The 22220-nt window shown below is 39.4% G+C and overlaps 1 long non-coding RNA gene across 6 annotated transcripts in view; it reads left to right on the top strand.

The window, feature by feature from the left end:
* Positions 1–22220, top strand: part of LOC132355010 (uncharacterized) — a 291176-nt gene that overhangs the window by 10549 nt on the left and 258407 nt on the right. For 4 of the 6 annotated variants that reach the window (XR_009499502.1, XR_009499501.1, XR_009499500.1 and 1 more), the window contains exon 2: positions 4166–4404. This is a non-coding gene — a long non-coding RNA (uncharacterized LOC132355010). Of the gene's footprint in view, positions 1–4165; positions 4851–19172; positions 19227–22220 lie in introns of those variants that run through there. The other 2 variants (XR_009499504.1, XR_009499499.1) reach the window with 2 other exon arrangements.

The following is a 22220-nucleotide window of genomic DNA, read 5'->3' as shown; positions in this document are numbered from 1 at the left end:
TTTTTAAATTCCAGAAAGTTCCTAAAAGCAAAACTTGAATTTGCTACACACCAGCAACTATTTACATAGCATTTACCTTGTATTAGAAGTAATCTGGAGATGATTTAAAGTATATGGTAAGATGTGCATAGGTAAACGGGAGGTTCTGGAATCAGGCCTCTGTGGATACTGAAAACTGCACTCTCTCTGGAGGGCAGTTTGTTAAAAGTCTCCAAAAGTTTCTATCTGGGCATTCTACTTCTAGGAATTTATTCTAAGGAAATAATGATACATTTGTAGAATTAATTATTTATTAAAATCGTCATCCAATCTCAGTTTTAGGAGCAAAAGTTTGAAAACAACCTAAATGTTCAGTAATAATTCTTGGTAAATATCCAGTATGTCTTGACTGAATAAATTGTTTTATGTCCACATGCACAGACATTGTAAATATTGTAAAGTTTGTTTATAGGCATTAAAATGTTCATAGGCTATATCTGAATGAACAAAGCAAACTACCTACAGTATGTTCCTATTTTAATTTCGCAGTTTATATATGCCTTAAAAAATTCTAGAAACATTCGTTCAAAATTAACAGCAGTCACCTCTGGTTGATAGAATCAAAGCAATTTAAAATATTCTTTTTCATTCTCTGTATTTAAAAATATATGTATTCTACAATAAGTATGTCTCACTAAATTAAAAAATGGAGAAGGTGGAGGGGGAAAAAAAAAATTGTGAGACTCCCAGAGTGGCCACTGCCAGGATCTGACGTGTGGATCAAAAAAAGAGAATGACTGTTGTGCCCTCATGGCTGCCTGAAAACACATATTTCAGAGTTGGCTGCATACTTTCTGGTAGCTTTGTATTCCAAGGGCTGAGGTTTGCAAACAAGCTAAGCCAAGTACAGCGTGTACCCCATCAGGTGGTTTTGGAGCTCACCAGGGATGAGTAACGCTCGCTCATTTACCTTTGGAGGAATCCGTGCGGGGCGCCGAGGTGTTGACAGAACCTGCGCTGAGAGCAATGTTTATTTATATCTCCTCACCATCATTCACGGCTAAATCGAGGGCTTTCTCCGAATTTGCTCGCAGTTTGCATTTGCAGTTCTCTCCACTGGTGATCCCTGGCTGGGTTTGGCTGGGCTTGAGCAAATGAAGAGGAACTGAGACGGTGAATGGGGCTGAGTGCTGTGATTCACGCGTGCTAGAGGCTCGGTTGCTTACACCATACGTGTTGGAGATGCTAAGGTTTCCAGACTTCTGCTTTGCACCTTGAGGACTAATTCACATCTGCACTGCTCATGCTAGAAGATGTTTTAAACTGTGTGACTCTGTGTGTGTGTGTAGCCAGTTGGGGTGAGGGGAGCCCTCATAATGTCCCAGTTAGGGGTGAGCCATTTGTATCCATTGACTGTCTTTATGGAACATGAACACTCCTATAAGCCTCTGTTTATTATGGAAAATCTCAAATATATAAAAAGTAGAGAGTTGACCCTCCCCAAATAGGGGTGCATATAATTGCATCAGCAATCATCAATGCATGGCCAATCTTATTTTCTTTATAATCCCACCACTGTCCTACCCCAACTATTAGACACTGCAAATGCCAGCAGCTATGGAGTTCAAGTTGGAAGTCTTAGAAAGTCTTCTATGTAATTTGTGAATTGTGGGGTGAGAGAGAATGGAGCAAAAGATTAGGGAGCCAGATAGACCTGACCTGAAGCAGGCTTGACCATTACAATTTGCTGCTTGGTTGATCTTAGGCCACTTAAACTTTCTGATCCTCATCTGTGAAATGGGAACATAGTACATAGCTTGTAGGACAACTGCATTAAACCCATGGTGCAGTTAAAGTACCAAGCACCATTCTCTGTATCTAGCAGGTCCTTAATTGTTATTTTATTACTATTTCTACTCCTCTATCTAGAGTAGAAAACCTAAAGTATAGAAAGAGAAAGTCCTTCACAATATCAAAATTTCCAGACAGGCTGATAAATAACCGTTGTCCACTTGCTGAGGTCACTACTTAGGAATGAGTACCTTTTGAGAGTAAAATCTGTAACTGGCCATTGTCATTAGTGTGAGCTGCTGCCTTCTCACTGTAAAGGATAAATACGTACCAATTTTGTCCAAAATTTTACCAACATGGACATGAACAAATGTTTTTAAATTCCCCCATTAGCTGGCCCCTTGTTTGGGTTCAATGCTAGAGATGCAAACAAGGTGATTGGCGTGCTTTCATGAGTCGGTGTCGATTAGCTTTTCAGCCTAAGTCATCCTTCTACCAAGGAAACGAAAACAGAGCAGGTCCATTGTGATGGGAAGCTAGGGTGTTAGGGAAATGTGACGTCTGAGGAGCTACTTCTCAGGTGGTTGGACCTACAAAGTGAAACAAGTTGGGGTGAGTCAGGGGAGGCGGGGTGCTGGGAGGACAGGACCTGGAGTAGCCGGGAAAACGTGAGCGCGTGAATCATCTGGATGGTGTGTGCGGAACAGGAAGAAAAGTCACTGAACTTGGAACTGGGGAGCACTGTGGACAGACGTCAATAGGCTCTCCAACCTGGTTCAGGTCTGTGTGAACTCAGCAAGGCCTTCCAGCTCAAATCAAGAGCAGTGAGTTTCGGAAAGTCAATTAATTTCTTAACTGCTCTTTCCAATTAATTTCTGACCTGAGACAAGTCACTCTGCCCTAATAAGGATTCTCCTTATCAGCTGGGCTTTGAGAAGTGGGTTTGTCTATCATGTCGGAAGGGTGTGTCTATTAGTAACTGTGCTTTTGCAGTGGACACAGAAGTGGGCAGCTTCAAGGGAGCTCACAGCCCCTGACTCCAGCACCTTCCAGATCCAACTCAGCTTTTGAGCTGAGACCACATTCTTTCTAGAAGGGCCCCAACCAATGACTGAGCATGAGATGAATCTAGGGCTTGGCCATCTCTGCCCAATGTGGGGCTCTTCCAGGGCTCCCCATTGGATCAGCCTAAACCTCGTCAAATCCACATGATAATCTGAGGCTCTCCCTGGGAGAGCATCCTGCCCCCTCCAATAATCTGCCCTGAAGCCTAACTCAGTCCCCGAAGATCCACCTGACATATGTGGTATGGAAATAATTCAGAAATGACAAGGAACAACTATAACAGGATGACAGCAGACTTAAATCATAGATGCTCAAGTTGCAAAAGTTTATGCCGTACACAAAACAGCCATATTTTTAAAAAAGACTTGGCACTGTGATAGTATTCTTTCATCCTGGAACTAACATTTCAGAGTTTTGGTTACAAGCCTGTATTTCCCTTAGCCAGGAGTTTCGTGACCAGTTAGACAATAACCACATCCCTTCCCAGCCTTCCTTCTGTTCTTTTCTGTCAGGTCCATGATCTTTTAATTTTCCCTTTTTTGAAGTGTGCTTTTCTTTTTTTAAATTGAGATATAATTGATTTACAGTGTTTCAGGTGTACAGCAAAGTGATTCAGTAAAGTATGGTTTTCTTTAAGATTTTCAGAAAAAAGTTTTTTGTGTGTTTTTTTTTTAAGTGATGTCTTACGTATTATCAAGACAAGAAAAGTCTCTGTTGAAGTCATCTGGATCCACACATCTTATTCATTATCCAGTTCAACTACTGGTTAACATTTACTTACAGAGGTCCAGTATTGGCTAGGAATTACATTTTGGTTGCTGATAATGGTGTCCCAAATAAGGTGGTGTAGACAAGAGAAAGTGTAAAGAAATCCAAAACGTGATGGCTTTCTATCAACCAGGCTGTGTTAAACTACAAATCCCAGAATGACCTTTCCTGTGTATCTCCAGGTGGAGTGGGTCGCAGAGAGGTTCTCTGGGAGATTTGGAGACAGAAGGGCCATTGCAGCCATTGTGTAGCTCACACATGTTGTCATTACCTGCTGACTCACCTTATCACACACGAGGTGAGCCAGCACCTGGGCCCACAGCTGCTCCATCTTTTCTTGGATCTGCCTTCAGCTTCTCTGACACCTGCACCTGGGCCAGGTGTACCCATTTAGCTCAGTGACAAAGGTGCCCAGTTTCTAAAGGCTATTCACACCACTAAGGTCAGAGGCAGTGAGATCTGACGCTGGTTCAGTCTGTCCCCAGGGACTCCGGGTTGTGCTTGTGGGTCCCGCTTGTTCTCTTCCTCCTCATTTCCATCTTCCTCTCTCCACTGCCTGCAGCCTCCAGCATCAGCATCGGGTGCAAGGACAACAGCCTTACAGATTCTGCTTAACCTGCTCCTGCGATTGCCTGAGGTCCAGACTCTGTAACAGAACACACCCATCTAGGGATTCTGCTTCTCTGATGGAACCTGAGCTGATACGCAGAAGTGGACAGCCCAGTGTTGGAATGGAGGACGCACCTTATCTTTCAGTTCAGCCATCCTTGCCACAAGCGCTTCCATCCTCAGGATCACAAGGTATAGCCACCATACTCTGGTCACTATTTCCTGTTCCTGGCAAAGAGGGGAAGAAGAGAAAGCCCAAAGGGGGTTTTCCTGGAAGCTCCCTGTGTAGCCCTAACCTTGGGAACGTGAAGTCCTGACATCTAAACTACCTCTGTGCCTTCAAGGAATATGTGACTGAATAGAGTAGAACATTGAGTGTAGCATGGATTCCATGTAAATTGCAGCTGAAATTCAGTGTCTAACAGTGATGCAGAGGATGACAAATAACTTATGCTGAGCTTCTGGTAAAGGGGAGGGTACGCTTATATGGGGAAAGTTTTCTGGAAGAGGTCACTTTACACCCTGATTTCAAGAAGGTAAAGGATGTGGCATAGTGGAAAGGATAGAGGGAATTATACAAATATGGTGGAGTGAGAGGTGGGAGAAGAAAGTAAAAATAAAACATTTCTGATTTGAAACAGATTATGCATTTGGTGTTAATGACTATGATTTGACTCAGGTACTTTAGATTTCAGGGTATATGTCTGAATCTGTGCACATATGAGATGTGCATTTTTGTGAAAGAGAAACTCAAATAATGTGTATTTTCCTTGTTTTTTCCTCGTAAACCAGAAAGTTTTCTTTGTATAGTAGAGGCTTTTAAGTACAGAAAACATAAGAAAAAAAATCCATATTAGAAAAAAATGTGTCTCAGTTAGGAAACGAACTTGATGACACTTCTCAGGACTTTTCCATGACTGTCCCCTTCAAATTATAACTAGGGTGAATTTGGTACAAATGCTGGAAAGCTGAAGAGAGTTTAGAAAAAGCCAAACAGGAAAATTTTTTTTCATTCATCACTTCCATCCATTGTTTTATAGAGAAGGTAGCTGGAGACCTTTATTTACCATGCCTGCCTTTATTTACTAGGCTGCTGCTTTTAAAATGGGTCAAATGTCCTATTTTGTTTTAATTTTGTCCTATTTTCATTTGAACTCAAACTAATTTGTTCCTTAAAAATGAGAAGACGAACACACTGAGCTTAGGTACCTTAAGGTATTTTAAGAATTGACAGAAAAATCAGTACTTAATACAGATTATTATTTTATCAAGAAATTATGAAATATTTGTACTATTAGAAAACTTTGTCCAGAATGTACGACTTCAGTATATATCCATTATTTAGTGTCAGGAAAGTTTGAATTTGCTTAAGAACTACTTAAAGATTGCTGTTGAGAATCATGCCATGAAAAAAAAATAATCAAACCAAAAACCCCACCTTTTTCAAATGAACCACCTCATTTGCCAAGTTAAGAAATATAGAAATATGCACTTAGTGCTGATTTAAAGCATGATGTTACATGGCATTAGAAATCTCTGTCTCAGAAATAAGTAATGGTACACAACTGGTCAGAAAGTGTAGCAGGTATGATTCTCAGGCCACAGATACAGGGAAGCAAGAAATGTATCTTCTTTGATGTACTTTATTCCATTTTTTTTCATAACAACTTATCTTCTAATCCAAACTTCTGTTCTACAATGATGGAGGTAACTTAGCCAATTGTGGGTTCATGGCCCTTTTCACTGTGACTTAAAGGAAAAGTTCAACAAGTTTGAGAACTAACAGGATAAATTGAAAAAAATTACTTGAAAAAATATATAAGAAATATTGCTGACACAACTGGACATCCACATGCGAAAAAAACGAATCTAGACACAGACTTTACACCTTTCAGAAAATTAACGCAGAATGGATCGTAGAACTAAATGTAAAATGTACAGCTACACAACTCCTGGAAGATAACATAGGAGAAAATCTAGGTGACCTCGGGTTTGATGATAACTTCTTAGATACAACATCATTTAAAAGCTTCTGCTCTGCAAAAAAGACACTATGAAGAGAATAAAAAGACAAACCACAATCTAGGAGAAAATCTTTGCAAAACACAAATCAGATAAAGGACCAGTATCCAACATGTATAAAGAACTCTTAAAATTGAAAAATCAGAAAACCACCCATTAAAAATGGGTAAGAGATCTGAACAGATACCTTGCCAGAGACGATATATGGATAGCAAATAAGCATGAGAAAAGATGTTCAACTTCATATGTCACAGGGGAAATGTAAATTAAAACAATGAGATGCCACTACACACCTATTAGAATGGCCCCAAATCCAGAACACTGACGATACCAAGTGCTGGTGAGGATGAGGAGCGACAGGAACCCTTATTCTTCGCTACTGGGAATGCAAAATGATAGAGCCACTTTGGAAGATACTTCCAAAGTGGAACTGACGGTTTCTTACAAAACTAAATATATTCTTACCAGATGGTCCAGTGATTGTACCCATTGGTATTTATACAAATGAGTTGAAAATTCATGTCCACATAAAAACCTGTTCACAGGTGTTTACAGAAGCCTTATTCATAATTGCCAAAACTGGAAGCAACCAGGATGTCCTTTAGTAGGTGAACTGTGGTCCATCCAGACAATGGAATATTATTCAGTACTAAAAAGAAGTGAGCTATCACCCATGCAAGACATGGAGGAGCCTTAAATGTGTATTACTAAGTGAAGAAACCAGTCTGAAGAGGCGACATATTGTATGATCCCAACTATATGATATTCTCAAAAAGGTAAAACTATGGAGACAATAAAAAGATCAAAGTTGCCAAAGGTTTGGGGAGTACAAGGAAAGAATAATAAGTAGAGAACAGAGGGTTTTTAGGGAAATGAATCTATTATTCTGCAGGTTACCATAATGGTGAACTACATGTCATTATACATTATATTATCAAAATCTGTAGAATGTGTACCACTGAGAGATGGCCCTAATGTAAACTGTAGACTTTAGTTAATGATAATGTGTTGATATTGGCTCTTTTTTTTTTTTCTGGCTGCATTGGGTTTTCGTTGCTGCGCGAGTGCTTTCTTTCTCTAGTTGCGGCGAGCAGGGACTACTCTTCGTTGCGGTGCACGAGCTTCTCATTACAGTGGCTTCTCTTGTTGCGGAGCACGGGCCCTGGAGTGCGAAGGCTTCAGTGGTTGTGGCACGTGGGCTTAGTTGCTCCGCGGCATGTGGGACCTTCCTCGACCAGGGATCGAACCCGTGTCCCCTGCATTGGCAGGCGGATTCTTAACCACTGCGCCACCAGGGAAGTCCCAATATTGGCTCGTTGATTGTCACAAATGACCACAGTAACTCAGGATGTTAATAATGGTAACTGGGGTAATTAGGAGAAGTATGAGGAGCACCTGTGAACTCTAGTTTCCTCTCAGTTTTTTCTGAAAACTGCTAAAAAAAAGCCTATTAATTAAAAATATACCTAATATACCTATTAATTAAAAATATACCTAAGAGTTATAGAAGAGAGATTCTGAAGAGAAAATCGAGAGATCTCATATACACACAAAAATATTTCCAACAGGAAAGAAGGAGCAGTAAAGAGGAGCAATAATGAAAAAATTATGCACGAATTTTTTATGGGAAAAAGATTTACATATTTAAATTAAAGGACAAAATTAATGTTAGGCGAATTTAATAAAAGTATGCATAGATTATCTGAATTAAAATTCTAATTTCAAGGAATTTAAATATAACGGGAAAAAATTAGGCACATTTTCCCCCCACAAACATAAACACCAAAATAAAAAGAAGCAATTAAAACATAATTCTGCTGGAAAAAATGTAGCTCAAGTGTTTTACATCAAGCCAGTATTTTGTATGTGCAAATGTGACAGAGACTTTCTTAGATATATTTGGGGATGCAGAAAATATGCCTCATATATGCCAGTCCTAAAAAAAAAATGACCAAAAATGTCCTGCTCACTAGAAATGAGCCATAGCAGAGAATTGAAGAATAAGAGACTAATGCATAAAAGAATGGTGATGCATAATGAAAGCATAAAAATGTCGACATTTAAGTGATCATTGTTACTAAGTTCAAAAAGCAATGTAAATTTTTTAAAAAACCTAATTCTTGAAAGAGACTACATCATATGTCATGAAGTATTTACAAGTACCAATCAGATTAGAGGACACAAACTTTTTAATAAATTCCAAATTATAGGAATTATACAGGCACAAAATGCAGGAATAACACTTTAAAACGTGTTAACACTAGTATAAACACACACACACACACACAACTTTGTGGCCCTTTACAACTTTCCTAAATAACCCAGGGCAAGGAAGAAATCAAAAGAGCAATTTTAGACTATTTAGAAAATAATGGTCCCTGAACCAAGATGGCGGAGTAGAAGGACATGCTCTCACTCCCTCTTGTGAGAACACCAGAATCACAACTAGCTGCTGCACAGTCATTAACAGGAAGACACTGGAACTCACCAAAAAAGATACCCCACATCCAAAGACAAAGGAGAAGCCACAATGAGACGGTAGGAGGGGCGCAATCACAATAAAATCAAATCCCATAACTGCTGGGTGGGTGACTCACAAACTGGAGAACACTTATACCACAGAAGTCCACCCACTGGAGTGAAGGTTCTGAGCCCCACGTCAGGCTTCCGAACCTGGGGGTCTGGCAACGGGAGGAGGAATTCCTAGAGAATCAGAATCTGAAGGCTAGTGGGATTTGATTGCAGGACTTCGACAGGACTGGGGGAAACAGAGACTCCACTCTTGGAGGTCACACACAAAGTAGTGTGCGCATCGGGACCCAGGGGAAGGAGCAGTGACCCCAGGGAGACTGAACCAGACCTACCTGCTAGTGTTGGAGGGTCTCCTACAGAGGTGGGGGGCGGCTATGGCTCACTGTGATGACAAGGACACTGGCAGCAGAAGTTCTGGGAAGTACTCCTTGGCGTGAGGCCTCTCAGAATCCACCATTAGCCCCACCAAAGAGCCCAGGTAGGCTCCAGTGTTGGGTTGCTTCAGGCCAAACAACCAACAGAGAGGGAACCCAGCCCCACCCATCAGCAGTCAAGCGGATTAAAGTTTTACTGAGCTCTGCCCACCAGAGCAACACCCAGCTGTACCCACCACCAGTCCCTCCATCAGGAAACTTGCACAAGCCTCTTAGATAGCCTCATCCACCAAAGGGCAGACAGCAGAAGCCAGAACTACAATCCTGCAGCCTGTGGAACAAAAACCACATTCACAGAAGGATAGACAAGATGAAAAGGCAGAGGGCTATGTGGCAGATGAAGGAACAAGATAAAACCCCAGAAAAACAACTAAATGAAGTGGAGCTAGGCAACCTTCCAGAAAAAGAATTCAGAATAATGATGGTGAACATGATCCAGGACCTTGGAAAAAGAATGGAGGCAAAGATCAAGAAGATGCAAGGAATGTTTAACAAAGACCTAGAAGAATTAAAGAACAAACAAACAGAGATGAACAATATAATAACTGAAATGAAAACTACACTAGAAGGAATCAATAGCAGAATAACTGAGGCAGAAGAACGGATAAGTGACCTGGAAGACAGAATGGTGGAATTCACTGCTGCAGAACAGAATAAAGAAAAAAGAATGTAAAGAAATGAAGACAGCCTAAGAGACCTCTGGGACAACATTAAACGCAACAAAAATCGCATTATAGGGGTCCCAGAAGGAGAAGAGAGAGAGAAAGGACCCGAGAAAATATTTGAAGAGATTATAGTCAAAAACTTCCCTAACACGGGAAAGGAAATAGCCACCCAGTTCAGGAAGCACAGAGAGTCCCATACAGGATAAACCCAAGAAGAAACACGCCGAGACACATAGTAATCAAATTGGCAAAAATTAAAGGCAAAGAAAAATTATTGAAAGCAGCAAGGGAAAAACAACAAATAACATACAAGGGAACTCCAATAAGGTTAACAGCTGATTTCTCAGCAGAAACTCTACAAGCCAGAAGGGAGTGGCATGATACACTTAAAGTGATGAAAGGGAAGAACCTACAACCAAGATTACTCTACCCAGCAAGGATCTCATTCAGATTTGATGGAGAAATCAAAAGCTTTACAGACAAGCAAAAGCTAAGAGAATTCAGCACCACCAAACCAGCTCTACCACAAATGCTAAAGGAACTTCTCTAAGTGGGAAACACAAGAGAAGAAAAGGACCTACAAAACCAAACCCAAAACAATTAAGACAATGGTCATAGGAACATACATATTGATAATTACCTTAAACGTGAATGGATTAAATGCTCCAACCAAAAGACACAGGCTCACTGAATGTATACAAAAACAACACCCATATATATGCTGTCTACAAGAGACCCACTTCAGACCTAGGGACACATTCAGACTGAAAGTGACGGGATGGAAAAAGATATTCCATGCAAATGGAAATCAAAAGAAAGCTGGAGTAGCAATACTCATACCAGATAAAATAGACTTTAAAATAAAGAATGTTACAAGAGACAAGGAAGGACACAATGTAATGATCAAGGGATCAATCCAAGAAGAAGATATAACAATTATAAATATATATGCACCCAACATAGGACCACCTCAATACATAAGGCAACTGCTAACAGCTATAAAAGAGGAAATCGACAGTAACGCAATAATAGTCGGGGACTTTAACACCTCACTTACACCAATGGACAGATCATCCAAAATGAAAATAAATAAGGAAACAGAAGCTTTAAATGACACAATAGACCAGTTAGATTTACTTGATATTTATAGGACATTCCATCCAAAAACAGCAGATTACACTTTCTTCTCAAGTGCACATGGAACATTCTCCAGGATAGATCACATCTTGGGTCACAAATCAAGCCTCAGTAAATTTAAGAAAATTGAAATCATATCAAGCATCTTTTCTGACCACAATGCTACGAGATTAGAAATAAATTACAGGGAAAAAAACGTAAAAAACACAAACACATGGAGGCTAAACAACACATTACTAAATAACCAAGAGATCACTGAAGAAATCAAAGAGGAAATCAAAAAATACCTAGAGACAAATGACAATGAAAACATGATGATCCAAAACCTACAGGATGCAGCAAAAGCAGTTCTAAGTGGGAAGTTTATAGCTATACAAGCCTACCTCAAGAAACAAGAAGAATATCAAATAAACAATCTAACCTTACACCTAAAGGAACTAGAGAAAGAAGAACAAACAATACCCAAAGTTAGCAGAAGGAAAGAAATCATAAGGATCAGAGCAGAAATAAATGAAATAGAAAAAAGAAAACAATAGCAAAGATCAGTAAAACTAAAAGCTGGTTCTTTGAGAAGATAAACAAAATTGATAAACCATTAGCCAGACTCATCAAGAAAAAGAGGGAGAGGACTCAAATCAATAAAATTAGAAATGAAAAAGGAGAAGTTACAACAGACACCGCAGAAATACAAAGCATCCTAAGAGACTACTACAAGCAACTCTATGCCAATAAAATGGACAACCTGGAAGAAATGGACAAATTCTTAGAAAGGTATAACCTTCCAAGGCTGAACCAGGAAGAAATAGAAAGTATGAACACACCAGTCACAAGTAATGAAATTGAAACTGTGATTAAAAATCTTCCAACAAACAGAAGTCCAGGAACAGATGGCTTCACAGGTGAATTCTATCAAACATTTAGAGAAGAGCTAACCCCCATCCTTCTAAAACTCTCCCAAAAAATTGCAGAGGAAGGAACACTCCCAAACTCATTCTATGAGGCCACCATCACCCTGATACCAAAACCAGACAAAGATGTCACAAAAAAAGAAAATTACAGACCAATATCACTGATGAATATAGATGCAAAAATCCTCAACAAAATACTAGCAAACAGAATCCTACAACACATTAAAAGAATCATACACCATGATCAAGTGGGATTTATCCCAAGGATGCAAGGATTCTTCAATATACGCAAATCAATCAATGTGATACACCATATTAACAAGTTGAAGAAAAAAACCCATATGATCATCTCAATAGATGCAGAAAAAACTTTCAACAAAATTCAACACCCATTTATCATAAAAACTCTCCAGAAAGTGGGTATAGAGGGAACTTACCTCAATATAATGAAGGCCATATACGACAAACCCACAGCAAACATCATTCTCAATGGTGAAAAACTGAAAGCATTTCCTCTAAGATCAGGAACAAGACAAGGATGTCCACTCTCGCCACTATTACTCAACATAGTTTTGGAAGTCCTAGCCACGGCAATCAGAGAAGAAAAAGAAATAAAAGGAATACAAATTGGAAAAGAAGAAGTAAAACTGTCACTGTTTGCAGATGACATGATACTATACACAGAGAGTCCTAAAGATGCCACCAGAAAACTACTAGAGCTAATCAATGAATTTGGTAAAGTTGCAGGATACAAAATTAACGCACAGAAATCTCTCGCATTCCTATATACTAATGATGAAAAATCTGAAAGAGAAATTAAGGAAACACTCCCATTTACCATTGCAACAAAAAGAATAAAATACCTAGGAATAAACCTACCTAGGGAGACAAAAGACCTGTATGCAGAAAACTATAAGACACTGATGAAAGAAATTAAAGATGATTCCAACAGATGGAGAGATATACCATGTTCTTGGATTGGAAGAATCAATATTGTGAAAATGACTATACTACCCAAAGCAATCTACAGATTCAATGCAATCCCTAGCAAATTACCAATGGCATTTTTTACAGAACTAGAACAAAAAATCTTAAAATTTGTATGGAGACACAAAAGACCCCGAATAGCCAAAGCAGTCTTGCGGGAAAAAAGCGGAGCTGGAGGAAACAGACTCCCTGACTTCAGACTATCCTACAAAGCTACGGTAATCAAGACAATATGGTACTGGCACAGAAACAGAAATATAGATCAATGGAACAAGATAGAAAGCCCAGAGATAAATTCACGCACCTATGGTCAACTAATCTATGACAAAGGAGGCAAGGATATACAATGAAGAAAAGACAGTCTCTTCAATAAGTGGTGCTGGGAAAACTGGACAGCTACATGTAAAAGAATGAAATTAGAACACTCCCTAACACCATACACAAAAATAAACTCAAAATGGATTAGAGACCTAAATGTAAGACCGGACACTGTAAAATTCTTAGAGGAAAACTTAGGAAGAACACTCTTTGACATGAATCACAGCAAGATCTTTTTTGATCCACCTCCTAGAGTAATGGAAATAAAAACAGAAATAAACAAATGGGACCTAATGAAACTTCAGAGCTTTTGCACAGCAAAGGAAACCATAAACAAGACGAAAAGACAACCCTCAGAATGGGAGAAAATATTTGCAAATGAATCAACGGACAAAGGATTAATCTCCAAAATATATAAACAGCTCATGCAGCTCAATATTAAACAAACACCCCAATCCAAAAATGGGCAGAAGACCTAAATAGACATTTCTCCAAAGAAGACCTACAGATGGCCAAGAAGCACATGAAAAGCTGCTCAACATCACTAATTATTAGAGAAATGCAAATCAAAACTACAATGAGGTATCACCTCACATGAGTTAGAATGGGCATCATCAGAAAGTCTACAAACAACAAATGCTGGGAGAGGGTGTGGAGAAAAGGGAGCCCTCTTGCACTGTTGGTGGGAATGTAAATTGATACAGCCACTATGGAGAACAGTATGGAGGTTCCTTAAGAAACTAAAACTAGAATTACCATATGACCCTGCAATCCCTCTACTGGGCATATACCCAGAGAAAACCATAATTCAGAAAGACACATGCACTCCAATGTTCATTGCAGCACTATTTACAATAGCCAGGTCATGGAATCAACCTAAATGCCCATCAACAGATGAATGGATAAAGAAGATGTGGTATATGTATACAATGGAATATTACTCAGCCACCAAACGGAATGAAATTGGGTCATTTGTAGAGACGTGGATGGATCTAGAGACTGTCATACAGAGTGAAGTAAGTTAGAAAGAGAAAAACAAATATCGTATATTAACGCATATATGTGGAACCTAGAAAAATGGTACAGATGAACCGGTTTGCAGGGCAGGAATTGAGACACAGATGTACAGAACAAACGTATGGACACCAAGGGGGGAAAGCCGCGGGGGGGTGGGGGTGGTGGTGTGCTGAATTGGGCGATTGGGATTGACATGTATACACTGATGTGTATAAAACTGATGACTAATAAGAACCTGCTGTATAAAAAATAAAATAAAATAAAATTCAAAAAATAAAAATAAAGTATAGAAGTTTCATACATAAAAAAAAGGAAAATAATGGCAATTTCAAAACTACGTATCACAATTAATAGGCCGTGGATCAAGTTGTATTCAGAGATGAATTTATCACCTTAAGTACAATTGGAATAACTGAACTAAGATTTCAACTCAACTCATAATTTAGGATGCAGTCAGGCTCTGCTGTTTACGTGGCTGTGACGAATTACTGACAGCAAGCCTGCTTTACGTTTTCTTATTTGCCACTAGCCTTTTCCCACGATGCTAGGACATTTATGGCTGTTCTTGTTATTGCTCCAGCTAAGAATGGAAAGAACCTTGCCTAGATGATGGTTTTCGAGTGCTGATTGGCCAGTGCACACTGAAGGCGTTTGTCATCACTAGATGGGGTTCCTTACAGATGTGTTATTTGAAACTGGGGCTTCATGGGGGATTTTAGGTTTGTTTCTCCTGGTTCTCCTGGTAGCATTCTTAAGGTGTATGCATTGTAACAGGAGGGGGAGAGGGACGAGCAAAGAGGCCGGTGAAGGATGTTTCTTCTTGATGGCACTTAATAACCTACATAAACTTTCAATGTTTATTCCGTGGAACTGGGTTTGAAAAATCACATCATCATCTCCCAGGATGGCAGAGGTCATCATAAGGTCACTATCATTTTTCTGATCTCTACAAACAAGAGTGGTTTCTCTTAAATTATGCTGACCCACAGAGAGGCCACAGTGGGGGTGGTGGGAGGACTCTCACTTTAGGTCAGTCATCAAAGAAGCAGAATTTCATAGTCATGTCCATGACAAGTCAAAAGAGGATTGGAGCCTGCCTGTTAAAAGGGTGCAAACATTACAAGTATGGACATTCTTGTTAGGTACTAAAATAGCTTTTTTCATGTGCACTGCAAGCTTTAAAAAGAGTCACATCATGTTTTCTTTCATACAGAGAAATGCATTATAAGTAGCCATGGAAACACCACATTAGTAGGACTATCCTGCAAAGAGGAGAACATTACACATTTTTGATATGTTGAAAGAAAAGAATCTAATATCTCATCTGATTTTTTAAGCTAAGATTGTTTCTAGAATGTCATCGAGCTCTCTAATCTCCTGTTTAATCTCTTTAATCTCGAAAGCGTTATCAACTCTCAGAAGCCTGCTATGCCCAGTGTTCTAACTTTATCATTTATCTGGAAAATGTTCTGAAGGTAATTTTCCTTTGCTACATTAAAAAAGAAAAAAAAAAGCCTTATCAAGCAAGATAAAGGGAATGACAGATTGTGCTGAATTATCTAAGTCATAGTAAAAGACTAAAAGACTTCTGTTGCTAGAAATTTCTGAAAATCGTAATTATCTAGCTTGCCTTTGGTATGCTTGGACCATTTACATGAGCATTTTCACTCACTGATTAATTGATTCATTCATTTATTCCTTCATTCCTTCATCAGTTCAGTTAGTTAAGTGCCTACTATGTGCTAAGCATCTGTCAGGTCCTGAGCATATAAAAAGCATGTAAAAGACATGATCTTAAGGAGATTATGTGTGGTGAGAGATACAGACAGTGCTCTTAGGGCTAAATCTGGGGACTGTGAGGGCCTAGGAGGAACAACCAACACTACCTATGGGGGTCACAGCGAGGGGGACTGGAGGAACGTACCTGCAGGAATCCCAGCACAAGTCGGGCTGAGCAGGTGAGGGGAAAGAGTGTGAGGGCAACAGGGAGACACACCAGAGCCTAGAGGCACATCTAGAGATTCAGAAGGAGCCCTTGATGACAGGGGTGCTGCAGCGTGAGGCTCTGCAGGAAGTGGGGGGAAGTGAGCCTCCCAAGGTAAGGAGGGTCCAGATCCTGAAGAGCCTTCCCTGTTTTACAGTTTGGATTTTATCCTTAGGGCAATGGAGAGCCACTGAAGGGTTCTAACTAGCAAAGCAATGTGATCAGATCTGTTTTAGAAAGATGATTTTAAATGCCGAAAGAAAACGTAATTTGAAATATGACAGGAAAACCAGTTAGGGGATATTCAGCAATGGAGAGGAGATACCAGATAACATCCAGATGAGGGACACCTGTGGCATGAACTGAGGTGGTGACACTGGCGCTGGGCAGAAGTGGACGCATTAGGTGGTTCAGGTAGAATTGAGAGGATGGGGTAGAGGAGGTGGAGGAGAGGGAGGAGTCCAATATGGCGCCCCCATTTGTGACTTTGACCTCTGTGCAGATTGTGGCTCCATTCACCGAGGAGAAGGGACACTGGAGGGCTGGAAGTTTGGTAGAAGGAGGGAGAGAAGACAGTGGACTCTGTTTTGGACAGACTCACTGAGATCGGAGGTCGAGGTTTCCACTAGGCAGCTGGGTGTGTGGGTCTCAAGTGGGCCGGAATAAAGCCATAGCGATGAATGTGAGCCCTGCTGGGGAGTGTTCCCCGTCACAGGGTCCAGAACAGAAGCTGGTGTGGAAGAGGGTGTGTAAGGCAGGGTGAGCAGAGGAAAGCCTCTAGCGCAAAGCGTGTGTCACATGACACCGCAAATGGTGCAATCAGCAAAACCCAGACAATGAAACATTCTGCAGATCTTTAGATTCTGTGACAATTAAGAGACATAAAAACCAAATGCAAAGCACGGATCTTGTTTAAACAAACTAACTGTAAAAAAACTTATGAGTTATTGGGAAAATGTAAACACTTCCTGGATATTTGATGAGGCATTATTATTAATTTTTTTCAGTATGATAAGACTGTTATAGTTTTTTTATAGTTTTTTTTGCTCTATTCTTTTTTTTGTTCTATTCTTTTTTATTGCAGTAAAATACACATAAAATTTACCATCTCCGTCATTTCTAAGTGTACGGTTTAGCGGCATTAAATGCATTCATAATGTTGTGCAACCATCACCATCCATCTGCATAGCCCTTTTCCTCTTGTAAAACGGAAACTCTGTCCCCATTAAACACTAACTCCCCATTGCCCTTCCCCCCAGCCCCTGGCGACCACCATTCTACTTTCTGTCTCTATTTTGACTTAACTAAGCATCTCTAGGAATCATACAGTATTTGTATTTTTGTGACTGGCATATTTCACTTAGCATAATGTTGTGGTTATGTTTGATTTTACAAAAAAACTTTTAGAGATACATATAGTATTGTTGACAGATAAAACGATGTGATATTTGACATCTAATGCAAAATGATCTTGCAGAGCAGATGGTGGGGGAGAGATTATGGTGTAGATGAAACAAGAAAACAAGAATGGCCATGAGTTGCTAACTGTTGAGGCTGGATGATGGGTACGTGGGGATTCACTGAACTATTCTATTTTTGTGTACATTTGAGATTTTCCATAAGGAAAGCTAAAGATTAAAAAGAGTGTTCCCTGAACTTATGGTTACCAGGGTGGGGGGGAGGGATAGATTGGGAGTTTGGGATTGACATGTACACACTGCTATATTTAAAATAAAATACCTCGCTATGAAAAAAAAAAAAAAGCGTTCCTCCCATCCCCATGGCCAAATTCATGCAATAGAACTGTTTTCCCAAGTGAAATCAATCCACAAAGTATAGGCTGAAGGACAGCTGTCCTTATATGCATGAGGCTAGGAACCCAGGACCCATAGCTCTGGTTTCCGTGTAACCTCCGTGCCCTGCCTCTTGGCTTCCCCAAACTCTAGTTCTTGCTGAAAACACTAACACTGCTGGTAAATAGATTGCCATGTAGGAAGTGGGTCATGAGTAATAGCATCACCAGTGACATACTTCAGCTTCCCCCTCATGCCCTGAAGAGACAGGGAGCAGATAGCCCAGTACAGGACATCATATTTACCTTCAAGGAGTCAAGCGAGTTCCCTGGATTTCTTCATAATAGCTGGTATCAGGTTCCACAGGCAATAATCATTCTGCAACCGTCATTTTCACTGGAGAAAAACACACTGCGTTTCTGTCACACAGCAAACAATTTCTTGAATATGTTTTACTTTTAATTTTAGCCTTATTTAGTGAATTTTAAAGTCCAGGAAAAATAAAAATGTGCTGTAAAGCGATACAGAGTGTTTTCCTATAGACTGCACACTACCAGTTACGTCTTAAATAACCATGATTCATTCATCAAAACTAAGAATGTAACAGTGTACAGTGCTATTCACTGAACTACAGACTTCACTTGGATTTCCTATCTACTGGAAATAGATAGACAGGAAATCCTGGAAAAAGCAGAAATGCTTTTTCTCCTCTAGGATTCAATCCAATATCCACATTGTCTTTAGTTATCACATCTCCTCCGTCTCCTCCAACATGTGACGGTTCTCCATCCTTCCTGTCTTTCATGACCTTGACAGTGAAGTGTGCTTATTTGAAAATTAATGTACAGTCATACCATCCTTCAGGACTGCAGGATTCCATGAAAAGCAGGGGGCAGCTAGCCTTACAGACAGCAACTGGTAATTGGGCTGGTGAAGAAGTTTTAGAAGCTGAAACACCCTCTTGTTCCTTAAAACTTCTTTCATCCTCTACTTGCCTTTCTCTCCTTTCCAATCTAGTGAAACTCTTCCAGTTGGGAATCAGCCAAAATGACCATCCTCTATGAAGAAAGAGATTCTATTTACAGGCCAAGTTGGTACTTGCTGGTTTCTGAAGAGGAAAATGCAACACAGCCATAGTGAAAACCTCTCAAATGTTTTTACAGGGAAAGTGATGACTTGGCCATTCTGCATCGAGCGGAGCCCACTATACTACAACCAGTCATGGCGCTGGCCCTTGAGATACTCCTTTTAAAGCCAGGTTTGCTCAACCACTCACATTTTCATAAAAAAATTACTGCAACAAAACACAAAACAAACCTGGCTTAGCTTAGTGAGAGCTGCTGCTTTATTGATGCATTTGCTTTATGGTCTAAAATGGGGTTTTAATAAATTTCTGCTCTGGTGGACACATTCAGAGCTGACGTATTTTATATCTGGGTTGCTCCTTCCTGCCAGGGCTTAGCATTCTTCATCTCCCTCGGGGTCTCTAGGAAGGCAAAATGCACACTTACCACTACTTAGAATCCGCCTTGCCTTGGGCGCTCCCAAATCCCAAAATGTATTACATCAAGTGTGCACAGGCCAACTCGCCCTCACCATCTCTGCGGTAGCTTTGTTTTCATCAGTAAATTGAAAGATAAACTATCAAATCAGAAATCATGCTCAAATGCAAACACAGCGAAGACTCACTAATCTAGACTCCACTAACTCCAAGTCTGTCATGATTATTCATAAGTGGTAATGACGCTTTAAGTAAAAAAATTGGACATTATGTCTTTCTCTATGAATTTTCAGTTTGCTCAGGGATAAAGTAGATCTATTCAGATGTCAGTTGCTATTTCAAAAGAAGGATTGATCCTATGAAATTAAAGTTTTTTCTAATATACTTCAGGATCTAGAGATTTTTCTGTGGTAAGGGATCCCGATATTGATATATTATGGCGTGATGGTACAATTCATTACTTGGTTGATAATAGATACCATCCTTGGACTAATGGGACCACTTCTTTAAAAGGGATGTACAATTTAGAATTTTTACCGTCAACTGATTTTCTCCTTAGTTGTATTATAAGCTCCTTGAATTTAAGGATTATGCATTTTATATCTTTTGTGTCCCTAACTCACTGTCTCCATTGCAGCCTCACTGTGGGGCTCAGAAAAATGCCTCACGTATAGGAAATACTTAGTGTTTGGGGAAATTTGCAGTCTTTAAAATACCGAACCCTTCCATCCATGAATATAGTAAATCCTTTATTTCTTTCCCCCTCCCATAAGGTTTTGTTGCTTTCTCCATAAAAATCTGACACACCATTTGTTAGATTTACTTCTGGACACCTTAAAAGTTTTATTGCCATGGTTAATAATGTCCTTTAACAATAACTATTGATTTTTGTATATTGATTTCTAGCAAACTTACTGAACTTTCTTATTAGTATTAATATTTATTTGCAGATTCTCCTGGGTAGTCTATGTAAACATGTATTCTTTGTACTAATTATGTTATACCTTTTCTGCAATCTTTAGCTTTTCGTGTCTATTGTGCTTTTTAAAACTGAGATATAATTATCAACCAATAAAATGCATAGGTCCTAATTATTTAGTTCAATTAGTTCTGACAACTATACACACTTGTGTAATGAACACCCCAATCAAGATACAGAGCATTTTCATCACTCCAAGACATTCCTTTGCAGTCAGTTCCCACCTCCCAGCCCTAGGCAACCAACAGTCTGCTTTTCTGCGGCTATCAATCAGTGTTTCCTGTTCTTGAACGTTATAGAAATGGAATCACACAGGACACTTTATTTGGGTACTGGCTGCTTTTGCACGGCACAGTGTTGTCTTAAATTTCATTTATATTGCTGCCTGCATCAGTAATCCATCCTTGTATGACTGAATAATATTCCATTGTTTGGATCTCCCACAGTTTGTTATCCCATCTCCACGTCAATAGAATTGGGTTGTTTTGAATTTGGGGCCATTATGAATAAGGCTGCTATAAACATTTCAATCTTTTAACTTTTTCTTTTATTTTCTCATTATGTTAGCTAGGACCTGTAGTCTGACATTTAATGTCAATATTTGCAACGGGCTTTTGAAGACATACTTCATCAAGTTGAGAGAGTTCCCACTTATTCCTAGTTTACTTGAGAGGATTTATTTATTTATTTGAGGGAGGTATCTTTGTTTAATCAAGAATGATTACTGGATTGTATTAAATGTCTTTTCTGCATCTATTGAAATGATCTTTCTCCTTTCATCTGTTAATGTGATGATGATATTAATCTACCTTCTAAGGCGTCTTTACATTCTTGGATAAATCTTAATTAGCAACGAGTTAAGAGATTACTTTGCCAGATTTAAAAAATAATGGGTGATTTCTTACATTTGTCTCTTTGTGCATGTATGAAAGGAGCCTAATGTTTTCAGTTTTGTCTCAAGGCTTAATGGCCCCATAAAATGAGCTGAGTGGATTTTTTTTCTATTTTTCTGAAGCAATTTTACGATATTAAAATTATCCATCTCTTGAAGACAGAAGTTACCTGTAAAACCAACCAGGCTTGGCGATCGTGCCTGTATATGTCTGGGGAGAACAGCAGGGGGCAGGTGGGCTGATTCAGTTTCTCTGATAGCAACGTGTATGCTCACATTTCATATCTCTTCTTGAGTCAATTTTGTTGTAATATTTTTCCAGAAAATTGCCCTTTGCATCTGCGTTTTCACGTTTATTGGCATTGTTCATAGTATTTATCTTTTATTTTTCTACTGCATCTCTATTATGTTCTTTCCGTTCAGAGTATTGTTTATTTTTACTTTAATTTCTCTTCTTCTGATCGTGTTAGCCAGATGTTTGCCTATTTAATTTGCCTTCCAAAAGAGCCATTTTTTTCCTTTTGTTACTCCTCTTGACTGTGTCTTTGTTTGTAATGTTATCAACTTCCTCTCTTATCTTTATTATTTCCTTCCTTCTAATTCCTTTGGGTTTACTCTGCTGCCCTGTTCTTTTTCTAACCTTTGATTTACATGCTAAGTACAGTCTTTTCCAACCCTTCTTCTTTGTTTCTTATGTGCATTTAAAGATATATTTCAATTGTTTACAGTGGTGTACTGGAACCAAGGGTAGCCGGCTCATTTTGGGCTGTGAGAGTTCATTTTGTGTATTTCTTCCCAATTCCACCTCCAACCTTGGTTGGTAGCTTGAAACAGACCTG

The sequence above is a fragment of the Balaenoptera ricei genome, chromosome 20, assembly GCF_028023285.1.
Source record: "Balaenoptera ricei isolate mBalRic1 chromosome 20, mBalRic1.hap2, whole genome shotgun sequence".
NCBI lineage: Eukaryota > Metazoa > Chordata > Mammalia > Artiodactyla > Balaenopteridae > Balaenoptera > Balaenoptera ricei.
This window is presented reverse-complemented; position numbering and strand designations above follow the sequence as displayed.